Here is a 17170-nt window from a genome sequence, read left to right as displayed (position 1 = left end):
CTTAATTAAACAAGGAATAAATACACGGTATTCAACAAAGAGTGACATGTTTCGTTCTTAAATTCAAATTCATAGGTGTTTGGGCAGAAATAAACATAAATATTTCCGAATATTGAGTGTGACTTGATAGAATGTAATGATGATCCTTTAAGAACAGAACATGTCATTCTTTGTTTAACACTGTGCATTTTTATTCCTCGTTTAATAATTCTTTTTTGTTTTTACAGGTGTGGTAATAGTGTAATATTTACATGTAAAAATTGTGTGTTCGGCAGACTGAGGAGCTTTTAGGTTACAAATGTATGGATAATAGAAACTGAAGACATATTTGCGAATAAATTTGTTAAGACTGAGCCCTTGTCTGATAGAAAAGGAATTCACCTGGCTTCTGTCACTCAAAGGTAGAGAACCGCTGATCCTAGCCAACTCTCACGGTTTAACCATTCTAAGTGTGAATGTTCCCTGATGCTGTTCGTGAATAACAATCTTTTGTTGCCCTTCGAATGTCAGGCTAACATCCGAAGTATTTTGGGAAAGGTACACCTTCGAATAATATTTCACTCACATTATGAACTCCATCAACGTTTATTTTGATACTCAGAATAGCACGTTAACACCTTCCCTGGATTCTAAAAGTCTATGGAATATTTTTGCCCTTGTGTTCCGATGCGAACCAAGTCGACACGACAATAGAGCTTTTTACAGTGGTTATATTATACATTACGGCTGATGAAGGAACAAATATTTTCATAGTACTAATAAATTCTTGATGTAACACTAAACCATAAGACTGCGGAACCTCTGTCAATATTCACAGAACATCCGAAGTTACATGGAACCTGCCTTGAAAGCCGCTGGTCTTAAGTAAGTTTATTTAGCCTTGACATCTAGAAGACCTATAACTGTAAAGTGAAAATACGCTGAATCACCTCATGAAAATACAATCGTGCTGTGCTTAAGCCTAAGTGATGAGCGTATCTTACATAAGAGCACGTAACCAGCAGATGTACAGGTCAAAATGAACTTCCAGAATGGGACTGTAGATAAACTCTCGACTTCTCAGATATACTCCCCGTTCTTAATTGTCCCCAACGAGAGACTCCAGTTTTGAATTAAAAGTTTACTTGTTTTATATTTTACAAGCTGTAGTGGGCGTATCCGGTTACGAGTTCGATTCCGGGCCAGGTGAGGGATTTTTGATGAGGTGGTGGAGGTGATTATTGTTTTAAGAGGAAGAACAACTTGGCAACCGCTCTCTATAAAACATTAATCAGAGAAAAAACCAAGGAAGGCGGGATAGGATAGATGAAAGTGAAGAGCCTCACACAAGTAATTGCAAGCAATGCCAGGACTTAGCTGAGGGCCCAGTGGTCACCAACTCAGGCTCCCAAGTTCAGAGCCTCTGGGGCCCTTTTAGTCGCCTCTTACACAAGGCAGGGGATACCGTGAGTGTTATTCTACCGCCCCCACCCACAGGGGGATCTAAGCGAGGAACCGCACCACTACCGCCTCAAGGGCAGTGTCCTCGATCGTGAGACCTTGGGTCGGGGTATGAAACTGGGAAGGAGGAGCAGTACCTCGCCCAGGCGGCCTCACCTGCTATGCTGCTATGTGGAGGGATGGGAAGATTGTAAGGGGTAGACAAGGAAGAGGGAAGGAAGCGGCCGTGGCCTTGAGTTAGGTAAGGTACCATACCGACATTTGCCTGGAGCAGAATTGGGAAACCACGGAAAACAACTTCGAAGATGGCTGAGGTGGGAATCGAACCCACCTCTACTCAGTTGAACTCCTGAGGCCGAGTGTACCCCATTCGAGCCCTTTTACCACTTTCGAAATTTCGTGGCAGAGCCGAGAATCAAACCAGGGCCTTCGGGGGTGTCGGGGCAGCTAATCACGCTAACCACTACACCACACAAGTGGACCTTTTAAGACTTATACATATTCTTTTATTTTATATGTTCTTGCTTTTTCTGTTTGGTAATTCTAATTTTAGTCCAGCTCTACTTTTTGTATGTATTTCGCCTCGCTTTTTTCGAATAAAAAGGGTTGCTTTTCAGCGTATTTATAAAACTCCCTTTCCTACGTAGTCAATATGCATTCGAAAATCATTAATAAAGTGTAAATTCGTGGTGATATCATTGTTTTCAACATTCCCCTAGCTTCCTCATCTTGTTATTCACTACTTGGCTCCTACCCGATGTATCTTTCCTTCTAGACCCTAAGACATTCTTGGTCCAAAAATACCCAAAACCCCTGCAATATTTATGCAAGCATTAAGTTTTGGAATAAAAAAAAATGAATTTCCTATTTCTGGTATCTGAAACTCACTGAACAGAACAATAATCTTCAAAACGTAAGAAAGTTCGTTATAAATGCAGTTTGCACATAACAGGAAGATGGCGGCGTTCAACAGATACCGGTATCTCTAACTGAACAAGTTGAAGTCCTTGACAACAACAGCCTTGGAGTCACACGGTGTCCCACATTAAGAGGCACCTGCAGTGATCTACCATCCACCGTACTTTTAGATGTTTTTTCAGAATTTCATTACGCATTTCCCACATATGCGTATGCCCCGGAAGGAGTTCCAGTCCAACGATCTCACAGCGCGCAGCCTGTGTGGTATTAGATGTGAGAGTGGTAGTGGTGGTCATTGTTTTAAGGGGAAGTACAACTGAGTAACCGTCCTCTATTAACACTACACAGGCCAAGTTGTCCGGCTCCATGGCCAGAGGGTCCCGGGTTCGATTCTGGGTGGGCTTGGGGATTTTAACCTTCATTGGTTAATCAGACGGCTTGCGGTGGTGGTGACGGCGTAGCTATAAGCTTGTATTCGGAACATAGTGGGTTCGAATCGTACCATCGGTGAGCCTGAATATTCTGCTTTTCCGAAGTTTCCCATTTTCACACCAGGCAATTTTTCTGCTAGTTGCTTTACGTCGCACCGACACAGATATGTCTTATGGCGACGATGGGACTAGAAGGGGTTAGGAGTGGGAAGGAAGCGGCCGTGGCCTTAATTAAGGTACAGCCCCAGCATTTGCCTGGTGTGAAAATGGGAAACCACGGAAAACCATTTTCAGGGCTGCCGACAGTGGGATTCGAACCTACTATCTCCCGAATACTGGATACTGGCCGCACTTAAGCGACTGCAGCTATCGAGCTCGGTGGTCAATTTTTCTGCTTGTGGTTTAATGTCGCACTAACACATTGAAAGTGTTCAGTGACGGTAGGATAGGAAAGTGGTGGTGGTGGTGACTGTTGTTTTAAAAAGAAGTACAGCTGGGCAACCATCCTCTATTAACAGAGGAAAAACATGGAAGGAGATCGACTCGACATTTCGAAGAATGAAGCTATCGGCAAAAGAACGACAAGGCCCACGAAGGGGGGGGGGGGGGAATAAAAGACTCCGTAAGCCTTGATACCTAATACCGTTGGGATCAGAAAAGAACAAGACTTGAGCAAGGGAGGTCGGATGGGATAGATGAAAGTGAGGAGCCTGGCACAAGTAAGTCAACCCTTGGTCTTCTCCGATTCCAACGGTATTAGAGCACTCGAGGCCTTGGGAGTCCTTCATTTTCACGCCCTTCCTAGCCCTTGTCTGTCTTTGTCCGATATCAACATTTTTCGAAGAATCGCATACCTTCCATTTTTCCCCTGTGATTAGTGTTATATAGAGGATGGTTGCCCAGTTGTACTTCCTCTTAAAACAATAATCACCACCACCATCACCTCCTAGATTATTTACCAGAGGTTTCAGCACATTGCGTGAAACAGGTATTCTTCCAAGTTCCCATTTCTTTCTGAGGCAACCATCCTCTATTAACACTAAGCGGAGAGTGGTGGTGGTGGTGATTACTGTTTTAAGAGGAAGTACAACTAGGCAATTACCCCCTATGTAACACAGAGAGAAAAAATGGAAGGGATCCGACACTTCGAAAAATGAAGATATCGACCAAAGGATGACAAGAGCCACGAAGGGCATGAAATTGAATGACTCCCTACCCTCGCAAACCTAATAGCGTCTGGGTCGGAAAAGAACATGGTTTGACCAAGGGAGGTCGGATAGGATAGATGAAATTGAGGAGTCGGGCACAAGTACGTGGAAGCAATGCCAGGACTGAGCTAAGGGCCCCATAGTCGCCAACCTACGCTCCAAAGTTCAGAGGTGGTGGTGGTAGTGATTATTATTTTAAGAGGAAGTACAACTAGGCAACCATCCTCTATATAACACTAATCAGAGGGAAAATATGGAAGGGGTCCGACACTTCGAAAAATGAAGATGTCGGCCAAAGAAAGACAAGGGCCACGAAGGGCGTGAAAATGAAAGACTCCCTAGCCCTCGCAAACCTAATAGCATCGGGGTCGGAAAAGAACAAGAGTTGACCAAGAGAGGTCGGATAGGATAGATGAAAGTGAGGAGCCTGGCACAAGTAAGTGGAAGTAATGCCAGGACTCAGCTGAGGGCCCCGTGGTCGCCAACCCACGCTCCAAAGTTCAGAGCCCCTGGGGCCCCTTTTAGTCGCCTCCTACGACAGGCAGGGGATACCGTGGGTGTTATTCTACCGCCCCCACCCACAGGGGGAGCCAAAGTTCAGAGCCCCTAGGGCCCATTTTAGTCGCCTCTTACAACAGGCAGGGGATACCTTGGGTATTATTCTACCGCCCCCACCCACAGGGAGCCGTCTGGGTCGGAAGAGAACAAGAGTTAACCAAGGGAGGTCGGATAGGATAGGTGAAAGTGAGGAGCCTGGCACAAGTATGTGGAAGCAATGTCGGGACTAAGCTAAGAGCCCCATTATCACCAACCTACGCTCCCAAGATAAGAGCCCCTGGAGCGTATTAATATTAACGTAATAATGTAACCTAGCGATATCAATACACAACCGTATCGTATACAGTATGTATAAAATACACATTATACCTGCATATCATATAAAATATTAAATTAGTATCGGTGTAAATGAGAGTAACGTTAAAATAACTTAATATGGGAGAAGTTGATGTCTTAAATAGACACAAATTTGAAGAAGATACGTAAATATCGCCTTCGTGAAGAGAATAATATACTTTCCTAGCATTTCAACACAGGCACGTTTAAAAGCTTAGATTCTTCTGACATGCACTGGCAGAAGATTCCAGTATATTCGTAACTAAACCCTCGTGCTTGAATGTGTATGAAACGTGCTGAAAATTCGTGCTTTTTAGTAGTTCGTTATTGTAAAATTATTAATTCGATATTGTGTAGTCATTAGGCGGTAACTGGTAATTTCACATACTGTATTAGAACAAAAAACTAACAAGGGGAGAACAGGGAGGAATTAAAATAGGTAAGGTAGAAATAAATTCCTTACAAATAAAACAATTGCTATGCAAATTACAGATAGCGCCACGTAACAAGAAACAGGTTGCTTGGCTAAGAGAACAGTGCCTCGTGGGCGGTACCAAACTTGCACACGTGTTGCCAACACTGACAATATCTGATAACTTCTTTCATTCTATATTACTATTACAACATCACTACATTTCTACACTAAGAACACTTAGATTAACGTTGTGCAAGGTGTAGTCAAGGACATCTTGAAATGCTAAGACATATCACGAAAAAAGCCGTATCATCTTTGTACTTTCTACCAGCAATGGAGAATGGTGATTATATTGATGGTGGCAAGAGGAAGAAGAAGAAGAATATTACATATTTATTTGGTGGGACATATTGCTCCAGCCGTTAGCAGAACAACGGCTGAGAACCTCAGAGCTGGTTATTCCGCCTCCTATGCCGTTGTGAGTTTTCCTCTTCCTCCAGTTGACAATTTTTCTTTTTACCTCAGTTTATCTGGGTGCTTATTTGGCTAGGCCTTATTTGCACCTGTCCTGCATAACTATAGGAAATTCCCCTAGCAATCAGCCACTGGGACGCGCTGTGTCGGGGTTGAATTACCCCACCCAAGTGTCTCACGTAAGGTCCAGCATTTCCTCAAGTTCAGAGCTAAACCCCCACGCAAGCTGACTGGGCAGCCAGAGAGGAAGGGGGTTATTATTCATTTATTTATTTATTTATTTATTTATTTATTTATTTATTTATTTATTTATTTATTTATTTATTTATTTATTTATTACTGCCTGATGTACCCGTGCTTCACTACGGAATTTTACATTGTACACAGAATTCTAGGTTAGGTAGTGTACACGTTGTGAGCAAGATTGTATTAACTTGCACAGCTCTTAACGTTACCCTAGAAACGCGACGGGGAAGTCACCAAACGTCTTTTCTCATATGTAATGGTAGGCCCGCTTGCCTACCATCAGACACAATCAGGTAGGGGAGTTTTCATTATAACGCCAGACACTCACTCTCCACCTGCTTTTCTACATCCTCAGAAAGACTGTCTTAGCGGTTTTCCCAACTGAAATGAACATAGGTCATTACAATGACGTCAGTAGGAATGGCGCGAATAAAAGCAATGCTTTCATATGAAATACTCGATCAAATTAAAAACCACACATTTTCTCACTTTTAACGAACAGTAGGCTATTCCGCTGCCGATCTAACAGTCCAAAGTTCCAGAGCTGGAATGACCAAGCCGCAGATAGCCGTGATCCGCGAACACTCTTCGTCTTTTTTCGGCGGGGAGGGGGGGGGGGAGGGTGTCGAATGGTGGAGACTCCCAGGGCGCAGACTATACCCGTTTACTAATCTGTTTCCTAGGAGTACCCGATGAGTCGGAAAATCTCAATTCATTACACTGGCGGCGGAAAATTATATCTGATTTGGAGGCAAATTTTACCTCCAAGCCAGAGGAGAAACCCACACTTCACTGCTAATTTGGAATAAAATGAATGTAGAATTTAATAAAAGTGCAGAGGAAGAAGCTTTTCTTAGAAACGGCTCTTTTCAGGGTTGAATTTTGAGTTATTTAGTGAATTGTTGTGCTATAATTTGGAATAGCCCCGACTGTAATTCTAGACCAGGCCATACTAACGCTACTACTACTACCTTAAGTATGCACACTGCTCATTCAAGACAGCGCGTCAGAGTAGGATCGAATAGCTGGAATACTATGATGAACCTGTATGTTACGTACCAGCAGTATCAGAAAATGTATGAACCAGATGAATGGCATGCTAAAGAAGAAAGTTTTCTAACTCCCCAGCTATTTTCCGCCAATATTCGGTCAGACTGTTATACTCGGTACGCAGCTGATGATGATGATGATGATGATGATGATGATGATGATGATGATGCTTGTTGTTTAAAGGGGCCTAACATCGAGGTCATCGGCCCCTAATGGTACGAAATGAAATAACAAAAAGTTCAAATTCATCCACTGACCAAAATAAAATAAAAAAAATCATGAATAAATGGATGGACATGAACCCAACCAAAAAACAAACAAAAAAACAGTGGATCAGACTCAAAAAAAGATCGTAAATAATATTATTACTGGCCAAGGGACCACTTATAAAGCACAATAATGCTTGATGTCTAAAGAGCTGCAAAATCCACGTCTAAGGCCCCACAGAATGGTACATGTCGCGAGTAAAGTAGAACCATGGCATGTCATGTTGGGGTACTAATCAAAAGTAGCGAAGACTCACGGTGTTCCATATGAGATGGTACTACTCACAAGGATTGCACTTCGTACAGGGACGCAGACCTATGGTGTTTCTCACACAATGGCGCCAACGCAAACCGATAAGGTTCCCCACCCAGGTGTACTAATCACGGGCGCCGGTATTCCCGTGGTGTTCCTCACATAGTGGGTACTAATCACAGGCAACGCAAACCCACGGTGCCGCTCATATAGCGGTACAACTCACAGGCTACGCCCAGACCCGCGGTGTTGCTCACATGGGTACGACGCACGGGTACTGGAAACCCCCAGGCAAACCTCTTTACTGCTACTAATCACAAACCTATTTCGTACCAATTTAGTGGTACTACTCGCAAGTACAGGCAACCCATAGTGTTCCCCGCATGATGGTACTAATCACAAGTAGTTTCATGGTTGCAAGACAATCATCCCTTGGTCGCCCCTTTTAGTCGCCTCTTACGACAGGCAGGGGATACCGTGAGTGTATTCTTCTTCGGCGTCCCCCACCCACAGGGGGTTGTGTGTTTGGTCCGCGAGAGGAATTTTATTTCCCTCAAGTCCGCCGGCAAGCCGGTTAGGACCCCCTATCCACCACCTGGGACGCGCCACGTGGGAGTACCACCTCTTCCCCTGCTACGCCCCTAACAGCCACACATGCTTTGCAGCAGCGTGGCACGCTCTCTATCATATGGTCCAAGATGGTGGTGGTGGTGATTGTTGTTTTAAGAGGAAGTACAACTAGGCAACAATCCCCTATATAACACTAATCAGAGAGAAAAAATGGAAGGGATCCGACACTCCGAAAAATGAAGATATCGGCCAAAGGAAGACAAGGGCCACGAAGGGCGGGAAAATGAAAGACTCCCTAACCCTCGCAAACCTAATAGCGTCGGGGTGGTGGTGGGGGTGATTATTGTTTTAAGAGGAAGTACAACTAGGCAACCATCCTCTATATAACACTAATCAGAGGGAAAATATGGAAGGGATCCGACACTTCAAAAAATGAAGATATCGGTCAAAGGAAGACAAGGGCCACGAAGGGCGTGAAAATGAAAGACTCCCTAGCCCTCGCAAACCTAATAGCGTCGGGGTCGGAAAAGAACAAGAGTTGACCAAGGGAGGTCGGATAGGATATATGAAAGTGAGGAGCCTGGCACAAGTTAGTGGAAGCAATGCCAGGACTCAGCTAAGGGCCCCGTGGTCGCCAACCCACGCTCCAAAGTTCAGAGCCCCTGAGGCCCCTTTTAGTCGCCTCTTACGACAGGCAGGGGATACCGTGGGTGTTATTCTACCGCCCCCACCCACAGGGGGTTATGGTCCAAGAGCTCTTGTGGCAGTCGATCCCATTCCTCCGAAAGGGCAATGCCAAGATCTTGGAGGGTCCTTGGTGGAGGCTGACGGGACGCAATTCGCCTCCCCAATGCATCGCAGGCATGTTCTATAGGATTCAGATCCGCAGACCTCGCTGACCAGTCCATGTGATGAATGTCTTCCCCAGCCAGAAATGCATCCACCAGAGCAGCGCGGTGCGGTCGGGCATTATCGTCCATTAAGAGGAAGTCTGGACCAACCGCACCTCTGAAGAGTCGAACATGTGGTCTCAGTACCTCTGCCCTGTATCTCCGAGCATGTTCCTCGGACCACCCATGAAGACGTGCAGGTCCGTACGGCCATTCAAGGTGATGTCATCCCACAGCATAACGCCACCACCACCACCATACTAGTCCCGTTCCACGATGTTCTTGTGGTTGTATCGGCTACCCGGTTCTCTCCAGATTAATGTGCGGTGGAAATCGTTCTGCAAACTGAAACGGGATTCATCTGTGAAGAGCACATTCCACCATTCATTCATGGTCCAGTTTCGATGTTGACGGCTCCACAGTAAACGGGCCCATCTCTCTGCTGGAGTGAGCAGGACGTATACCGCCGGACGTCGGGCAAAAGCCCTGCTGTTCTGAGCCTCCGGTACACAGTTTGCCGGGAAACGGCAACCCCTGAGACGGCAGCAAGCTCCACCGACAACTGTCTTGCAGGTGCACTCCGATTTCGTCGGGCGGTTAAGGCCAGATATCGGTCCTGCTGTGGGGTGGTTACCCTTGGTCGACCTGGTACTGGCCTACAAATAACACCTCCTGTGTCTCGAAATAGTCTCCAAAGCCTGGAAATGACACTTTGTGGCACATTCAAGGATACAGTGACTTAGGTCGGTGTCTGGCCTACTTCCAGGCGGCCGAGCATTCTACCCTGCAAAACGGGGTCCAAATGGCGTCGTTGTGCTATTATGTTGTCACGTTCACCACGAGGCTACACTCCGCACACTATAACAGCGCAAACAGGGCTGAGGTAATATAGGGCGCAGGCACTGGCTGTGTTTACCTTGCGGTTACGGCGCTAGTCAAAGCAGAGAACACTCCTTTCCTACATAGAGCGAACACGTAATTTTGGGAGGTGCATGTGTCATGCGATTTGTGGTCTTTTTCCCGTTGCCCTGATTACTCGTCACTTATGCTTCTCTTTTGGACACTAGTGTATGTGGGACTAGATCAGGTTTCAACAGTCAACAGTTAATCTCCAAATAATGGAAATATCGCTCAAGTAGACAAATGTAAGTTATAGGTACTAATAATAATTTCGTGTGGCTATTTCTAGCCGAGTGCAGCCCTTGTAAGGCAGACCCTCCGATGAGGGTGGGCGGCATCTGCCATGGGTAGGTAACTGCGTGTTATTGTGGTGGAGGATAGTGTTGTGTGTGGTGTGTGAGTTGCACAGATGTTAAGGACAGCACGAACACCCAGCCCCCGAGCCACTGGAATTAACCAATGAAGGTGAAAATCCCCAATCCGGCCGGAAATCGAACCCGGGACACTCTGGACCAAAGGCCAGCACGCTAACCATTTATCCATAGAGCTGGACAAGTTATAGGTGAAATTATTGAACCAGCAGAGTTAAATCAGCAAGTTAACAAGGAAAGGACTGCAAAATTTCAAAGAGTATACAAAATTATTCGGAACAGATACAATAAAAGAACAGTATCAAAAGTGGTGGTGGTGGGGATTATTGTTTTAAGAGGAAGTACAACTAGGCAACCTTCCTCTATATAACACTAATCAGAAGGAAAAAATCGAAAGGGTCCGACACTTCGAAAAATGAAGATATCGGTCAAAGGAAGACAAGGGCCACGAAGGGTATGAAAATGAAAGACTCCCTAGCCCTCGCAAACCTAATAGCGTCGGGGTCGGAAAAGAACAAGAGTTGACCAAGGGAGGTCGGATAGGATAGATGAAAGTGAGGAGCCTGGCACAAGTAAGTGGAAGCAATGTCAGGACTCAGCTAAGAGCCCCGTGGTCGCCAACCCACGCTCCAAAGTTCAAAGCCCCTGGGGCCCCTTTTAGTCGCCTCTTACGACAGGCAGGGGATACCGTGGGTGTTATTCTACCTCCCCCACCCGCAGGGGGTACAGTATCAAAAAGGCATAATTACGACATTATAACTCTAGTTATAATAGAAGCACTTATGCATGTGAAACTATTATAATTAGTGGCTAATCTCGAAAAAAAAGTGATGATCGGAAAACAAGGCAGGAAAAACTCAAAAAATCTTAGGACCAAAATGCGTAAATGGAATTTGGACAAGAAAAGGACACACATGAAATCTACCAAGTTACCAAAAAATCACAGATACCATCAATAAACGGCGATTACTACTTTATGGTCACTTATATATAATGGATAATAACAAACTCTCATAGAAAGATGTAAACTTAGCCGTAGCAATGAAAAGTCATAACAATTACCTAAACGAGATCAGTGAACACCTAAATGAAATTGGCATTAGTGAAGAAACCATTCAAGATAGAATAAAATTCAGAACCTTAATTCAGAAACACAAACGTTCTGTAAAGCCTTAATACAGTATTGAATGTTCAACGTAAAAAGGAACGCAGCAGAGAGGATGAAGGTATATTGAGAAGAGAAGAATTTTTAAAAAAAAGTTAATAAGTTCAAACGCGCTCCTTAGTTCGGCATAAGAAATCGAAAATAAATAAATAAATAAATAAATAAATATAATAGTAATCATAATATCAATAACTGGAACAGAGATAAAAATTTGCAAGGATTTCAAGCCTAAGGAAGAACTAAGAAGAACGAAATAGCATGGATAGAGGAACAACATAAGGAGGCTAACGAACGTATGAAGTATTATTGGACACAGAAGAAACTCAACACAAAGAGGAAGAAATAGAGTTGTAGCGCAATCCTAAGTGGTCAGTTAGCATTCGCTTGTAATAATAATAATAATAATAATAATAATAATAATAATAATAATAATAATAATAATAATAATAATTGTTACCGTGTTTGCGTGGAACAGAGGTGGTGGTAGTGATTATTGTTTTAAGAGGAAGTACAACTAGGCAACCATCCTCTATATAACACTAATCAGAGAGAAAAATGGAAGGGGCCCGACACTTCGAAAACTGAAGGTATCGGCCAAAGAAAGACAAGGGTCACGAAGGGCGTGAAAATGAAAGACTCCCTAGCCCTCGCAAACCTAATAGCGTCGGGGTCGGAAAAGAACAAGCGTTGACCAAGGGGGGTCGGATAGGATAGATGAAAGTGAGGAGCCTGGCACAAGTAAGTGGAAACAATGTCAGGACTCAGCTGATGGTGGTGGTGATTATTGTTTTAAGAGGAAGTACAACTAGGCAACCATCCTCTATATACACTAATCAGAGGGAAAAATGGAAGGGATCCGACACTTCGAAAAATGAAGATATCGACCAAAGTAAGATAAGGGCCACGAAGGGCGTGAAAAGGAAAGACTCCCTAGCCCTCGCAAACCTAATAGCGTCGGGGTCGGAAAAGAACAAGAGTTGACCAAGAGAGGTCGGATAGGATAGATTAAAGTGAGAAGCCTGGCACAAGTAAGTGGAAGCAATGCCAGGACTCAGCTAAGGGCCCCGTGGTCGCCAACCCACGCTCCAAAGTTCAGAGCCCCTGAGGCCGGACTCAGCTGAGGGCCCCGTGGTCGCCAACCCACCCTCCAAAGTTTAGAGCCCCTGTGGCCCCTTTTAGTCGCCTCTTACGACAGGCAGGGGATACCGTGGGTGTTATTCTACCGCCCCCACCCACGGGGGTAGACTAGATGGACAAGTTAGGTTACAATTTACAATAGTGAAAACAGTTATAAAATCGTAGACGAGAGGGTAACGCACTCTCTATCCCCGGATTTAGTTAAGTGCTACAGACTAGTTGAACTTTTACATGAGAAGAAAGAAAAATTTACATTTTCGGAATTTTACAGTTACATTGGTAAAGATTGAAAACCTTCCCCTCGAATTAGCCGGCAGGGATACCTACAGAGTTAGAAATTTGGTGGCCATTACCTTAGTTGATGTTCTGCTTGCCGATGAATGAGGCCTCCGCCTCCTCTCCCATCACACACACTCAGTAACACGACGATCAGTAAAACAAGTTAGCTCAAAAAATTGTCCGCTTTTTTACCCGAGAGGAAGGTTCGAGAGAGATCTGGACTAATGCCCGACACACCCCCAGTTTTATTGGTTAATTAAATATGTACAAGAAAACACTGATTGGTTGAAAACTAAATACCCAAAATTTCCAATTGGTTACATTTAAAGTTGGCGGAAAGAGATCGAAGTGTTGACAAGTGTGGCACACCAAAAAGCAGAAGAAATCCAGTCGGTTTAGGAAACCTTAAAATAACACATTACTCTATGACTTTGGTAGTGACGGGTGGTGGTGGTGGTGTTGTTTTAAGAGGAAGTACAACTAGGCAACCATCCTCTATATAACACTAATCAGAGGGAACAAGAGAAGGGATCCGACACTTCGAAAAATGAAGATATCGGTCAAAGAAAGAGAAGGGCCACGAAGGGCGTGAAAATGAAAGACTCCCTAGCCCTCGCAAACCTAATAGCGTCGGGGTCGGGAAAGAACAAGAGTTGACCAAGGGAGGTCGGATATGATAGATGAAAGTGAGGAGCCTGGCACAAGTAAGTGGAAGCAATGCCAGGACTCAGCTCAGGGCTACGTGGTCGCCAACCCACGCTCCAAAGTTCGGAGACCTGGAGCCCCTTCTAGTCGCCTCTTACGACAGGTGGTGGTGGTGATTATTGTTTTAAGAGGAAGTACAACTAGGCAACCATCCTCTATATAACACTAATCAGAGAGAAAAATGGAAGGGGCCCGACACTTCGAAAAATGAAGGTATCGGCCAAAGAAAGACAAGGGCCACGAAGGGCGTGAAAATGAAAGACTGCTTAGCCCTCGCAAACCTAATAGCGTCGGGGTCGGAAAAGAACAAGAGTTGACCAAGGGGGGTCGGATAGGATAGATGAAAGTGAGGAGCCTGGCACAAGTAAGTGGAAACAATGTCAGGACTCAGCTGAGGGCCCCGTGGTCGCCAACCCACGCTCCAAAGTTTAGAGTCCCTGGGACCCCTTTTAGTCGCCTCTTACGACAGGCAGGGGATACCGTGGGTGTTATTCTACCGCCCCCACCCACGGGGGTAGACTAGATGGACAAGTTAGGTTACAATTTACAATAGTGAAAACAGTTATAAAATCGTAGTCGAGAGGGTAACGCACTCTCTATCCCCGGATTTAGTTAAGTGCTACAGACTAGTTGAACTTTTACATGAGAAGAAAGAAAAATTTACCTTTTCGGAATTTTACAGTTACATTGGTAAAGATTGAAAACCTTCCCCTCGAATTAGCCGGCAGGAATACCTACAGAGTTAGAAATTTGGTGGCCATTACCTTAGTTGATGTTCTGCTTGCCGATGAATGAGGCCTCCGCCTCCTCTCCCATCACACACACTCAGTAACACGACGATCAGTAAAACAAGTTAGCTCAAAAAATTGTCCGCTGTTTTACCCGAGAGGAAGGTTCGAGAGAGATCTGGACTAATGCCCGACACACCCCCAGTTTTATTGGTTAATTAAATATGTACAAGAAAACACTGATTGGTTGAAAACTAAATACCCAAAATTTCCAATTGGTTACATTTAAAGTTGGCGGAAAGAGATCGAAGTGTTGACAAGTGTGGCACACCAAAAAGCAGAAGAAACCCAGTCGGTTTAGGAAACCTTAAAATAACACATTACTCTATGACTTTAGTAGTGACGGGTGGTGGTGGTGTTGTTTTAAGAGGAAGTACAACTAGGCAACCATTCTCTATATAACACTAATCAGAGGGAACAAGAGAAGGGATCCGACACTTCGAAAAATGAAGATATCGGTCAAAGAAAGAGAAGGGCCACGAAGGGCGTGAAAATGAAAGACTCCCTAGCCCTCGCAAACGTAATAGCGTCGGGGTCGGAAAAGAACAAGAGTTGACCAAGGGAGGTCGGATAGGATAGATGAAAGTGAGGAGCCTGGCACAAGTAAGTGGAAGCAATGCCAGGACTCAGCTGAGGGCCCCGTGGTCGCCAACGCACGCTCCAAAGTTCAGAGCCCCTGGGGCTTAGTAGTGACACCTGTTGACCAACGTCCCAACTACTTGCACTAGTAGTTTCAAGTTTTATGTGTTAGATAGCTTTCTTCAAGGCGCTTCATTTAAATGCACGGGGTTGAGGTGTACCTGCCGGTACAATATATATATATTTTTTTTTTTTTTTTTTTTTTTTTTTTAATGAGGGACTGTGGAAAATCTTTCATAAGACGCTTGTGAGGGTCCGCACTCAACAAGTGTGTGGAGATTCTTACCCACTAAAAACCACACTCCCTTTTCCCACGACGTTTATCTCCGCCCCGGAAACCGCTCTCGCATTACTTCAGGACGGATGTCGTGCTTAATGCATCTTGTGCTTCATCTTCCTTCTTCTGCTTTACTGTCTGTCATAATCGTCCAGGTCCTTCTTCTTCTGACGTAGAATATTTTCTACGTAGACTGCCACCTGATCCCAAAATTCTTGACTTCGTAGCATTACTGACACGATCCCTCCTGGCGTCAATTCTCCCTGCATAACTTCTAAGCATCTTCTTTGTGGCAGCCAATTAACACACACAAAGCAAGTATGTAATACGTCATCGATATCGCCGCAGTATATGCGCAGTATATGCACACTGGACTGGTTGCTAGCCCAAGCCTATGAAGAAATTTTCGGAAGTATCCATGACCTGTCAAGAACTGTGTGAGATAGTAGTACACTTCACCATGATTTCGGCCAACCCATACGCCCAGAGAAGGTATCAGTCTTTTCGTCCATTTCCCTCTAGAGACAATAATAATAATAATAATAATAATAATAATAATAATAATAATAATAATAATAATAATAATAATAATAATAATAATAATAATAATAATAATAATAATTGTACCAGGGTACACCTTATCCGTGCCTTTGAACGACGCGCTTTCTAGAAGGCTATCTGTGGTATGAATCTGAAACTGTGTATCAGAAGAAGTTTGGACCTTTATGCTTAGATGTCTCTACCATCGGCCCATGTGCCCCCTCCGCCTGGAGGACGGACAATTAAATTTAAAGGAATGTTCACTTTGCAGTTTAGGTAAACCTTATATGTTTGTAAATTGTTTTGTTCATGTGCTGAAGTTGTCACCACTATCATGGCTTCTTTCGTCCTTAAGTTATTAACCAATGAAAAATGTTTGTATATATTTTCGTAGCCAATTAAAGTTGAGGGTGTGTACAGGCATTCTGCCTAGGTCAAGAGAGTTCAGGAACCTTCTCCCTGAGTTGCTATATAAGCTGCGCGCTTTAGGTGGTGGTGGTGGTGGTGGTGGTGGTGGTGATTACTGTTTGAAGAAGAAGTACCACTAGGCAACCATCCTCTATATAACGCTAATCAGAGAGAAAAATGGCAAGGATCCGATACTTCGAAAAATGAAGGTATCGGCCAAAGAAAGACAAGGGCCACGAAGGGCGTGAAAATGTCAACACCCTAGCCTTCGGAAACCTAATAGCGTCGGGGTCGGAAAAGGACAAGAGTTGACCAAGTGAGGTCTGATAGGACAGATGAAGGTGAGGAGCCTGGCAAAAGTAAATGTAAGCAACGCCAGGACTCAGCTTAGGGCCCCATGGTCGCCAACCCACGCTCTAAAAGCACAGAGCCCCAGGGGCCCCTTTTAGCCGCCTCTTACGACAGGCAGGGGATACCGTGGGCGCTTTTGAGCCATTTTTTCATCCTCGTCGCTCCGGTCTTAGAGTGCATACGGTGTAAATGGAGGCAGGGGAAGCCTTGCCCATCGTCGGAAGGCTCAACATCTCAAGGTAATGGCAGACATCCTTTAATATGTGATAGCTCCAGGCAGATAACTTGAGGGGAAGGTTTCAAACTTCTTTCTTAATGCAAATTTATAAAGTTTAATATCACCTTTTCTTAAATGTAAATTTTCAGGCAAGTCTAAGCACAATATTCACATCCCTACTGGGAAATAAGTAACTTAGGGAATAAAGTGTATTCACCCTCTAATAATTCCCATTCAACTTGGAAGGAGGTTGACTTTTTTTAACTCAAAATTCTTCTAACCTATTTTGGCACTTAAAATTTCACCAACTAGTCACCCCTCTGCAGTATAAGCTTAGC

Source organism: Anabrus simplex, chromosome 6, assembly GCF_040414725.1.
Source record: "Anabrus simplex isolate iqAnaSimp1 chromosome 6, ASM4041472v1, whole genome shotgun sequence".
Taxonomy (NCBI): domain Eukaryota; kingdom Metazoa; phylum Arthropoda; class Insecta; order Orthoptera; family Tettigoniidae; genus Anabrus; species Anabrus simplex.
Note: the sequence above shows the minus strand (reverse complement) of the source record.